The sequence below is a fragment of the Papio anubis genome, chromosome 7 (genome assembly GCF_008728515.1).
Source record: "Papio anubis isolate 15944 chromosome 7, Panubis1.0, whole genome shotgun sequence".
Lineage (NCBI taxonomy): Eukaryota > Metazoa > Chordata > Mammalia > Primates > Cercopithecidae > Papio > Papio anubis.
In genome coordinates, this window is record NC_044982.1 from 55586751 (window position 1) to 55589010 (window position 2260).

Sequence of the window (2260 nt, forward strand, 5' to 3'; positions counted from 1 at the left end):
CCGCGCCTGGCTTACTCTTCTTAAATCACAATTGGTCCAAATGGCTTACCCAGTCATCCATTCCAGGGCACCAAGTGCATCTCAGTCACTGCTGTGTCTGCAAAGCCCAGAAGTAACTCTCTAGCTAACTGTTCCCAGGCCTTACGGTTCATACCCTCCTACAGGCTCCTAGAGAAATTATTTTCAAACTTGTGCATGACTCTTTGCATGCCCAAGACTTCTGCACCTCTGAGGGTTTACTCTATAAACCTCCAGCAGCCCCAGTGACATGCAATCGATGGTTATCAGGGCCCAGCTCAATAGTAGGACTTTTACATGATTCATTTACTTAACTCTTCACCACTCTCAGAGGACAGAGCCTATAGCTGAGGAAAACAGTTCATAGACATGTTTTGCAAATTGTGAGACAACACCCAGGTAGGATTTAAGTCAGGTGGAGCTCAATGTGACTGTTAACTTCTGGCCCCTCTGAGAACTGCTTCTCCAAGAACTGCTGCCCCAGGAACAACTCTCTCCCCGCTTAGTTAATCATCAAAGTTAAAACACAACTCTGGAGCCAAATTGCCTGGAATGGAATCCGAGTGTCACTACATTTTAGTTGCATTACCTTGGGCAAGGTATTTAATATCTCTGCACCTCTGTTTCCTCATCCATAAAAGAGAGATAATCATAATGCCAGCCTCATTATAGGTGAGGACTAAGGGAATTACTATATACAACGTGTTTAGAATAAAACCTGGTATACAACAAGCTAATATTTATGTAAAATATTAGCTATCATATCTCATCATCATCACTCCCCTGTCCCAACCACTGACGCATCACCCTCATTTTATATTCGTGCAACAGAATTTCAGCTACGTGATCACTGAGCCATTACCAAAAGCCCCTAGGTAGGTGTCTGTTGAGTAGGTTGTTAAGGTAATGCATAGAAAGGTCATTACAAAAAAAAAAGTTGGTGGGGCACAGTGATGAGGTGACTGTCAGAGATACGAAAGAGACACTTAATAAGTTGTGATTAATTTACTCTGAATAATGCATTGAAGTGAAGACATTTTCAAAGCATTATTTGGATTAAATTACTTACTGTTCCAAGGCTCATTTCACTCACTAGGAAGTGCATGGGGTGGGTAGAGATGAGTCTGTCCTTTCCAATATCTGTTTAGTCATTGACATATACTGCTCCCAATCAGTTTCCTGGCAACTCAGGGTTAAGGCCCTGCATCTCAAGCTCTTGCCTTCACTTCATTGTTTTTAGTACTACAGCTTTCAGGATGTCTACTAGTCAATATAGACTACATTTATCTGTGATAACAAGAACAACACATTTAAGCAGCAACAATGATCAAGTTTATTTCTTGTCCATTCCACATGTCCGTTGTGGCAGGGACAAGAAGGCCCTGCTTATTATAGTCATTGAGAAACAAGGCTGAAGGAGGCTCCACCTCAGCATGCTTCCCTGATCACAGGGCCAGGGAAAGGAAGCATGTCAAACCACATATTGACTTTTGAAACTTTTACCTGGAAATATCCCATCACACTGCTCATGTTTTATTGGTCAGAACAAGTCACATGGCCAAGCCTGGGCTTAAAAGGGAGAGCATGTACAATCTTCCTGCAGGGAAGTGCCCCAAATATTTGGAGACAATAATACAGGTTTCTGTAGGAAAGATTTGTCTGAAAGCAAAAACACCATCTAAAAGTGGCTTAAATAATTGAGGGGTTATTTTCTGACACAACAAAAAGTCTGGAGGTGGATCAAGGCCCAAGGAGGTAAATTTGGCATCTCAAAGATGCCTTCAGGGATGCACTTTACTTCCATCTTTCTACTTTACTATCCTTAAGATGGCAGCAATATCTCCCTTCATAGTTACAAGATGGCTGCAGCAGTGCCGGGCATCATGGGTAGACCAGTGATATCCAGAGAAGGGTAGCAGTGTTTCCTCCATTAGTCTCATATTGTTTTGTTTTTTGTTTTTAATTTAAAAATTAGGCCAGGAGTGTTGGTTCATGTCCATAATTCCAGCACTTTGGGAGACGGAGGTGGGAAGACGGCTGGAGCCTAGGATTCCAGGCTGCAGTGAGCTGTGATAGGGCCACTGCACTGCAGTCTGGGCAACAGAGTAAGACCCAGTCTCTAAAATAAATAAAAATAAATAAATAAATAAATAAATAGTAAAAGTAAAATAAATTAGTATTTCCACAGTCTGGTTCAAGCACTGTGCCCAGCACTTATTCCACGGCCTCATCCCAAAACTCA

The 2260-nt window shown here is 42.0% G+C and overlaps 1 non-coding gene across 1 annotated transcript; it reads right to left on the minus strand.

Annotated features, from left to right (window-relative positions):
• Positions 1-2178: 2178 nt before the first annotated feature.
• Positions 2179-2260, minus strand: LOC116276233. Its single transcript, XR_004185662.1, has one exon. It is a non-coding gene; the product is annotated as a small nucleolar RNA U83B (small nucleolar RNA).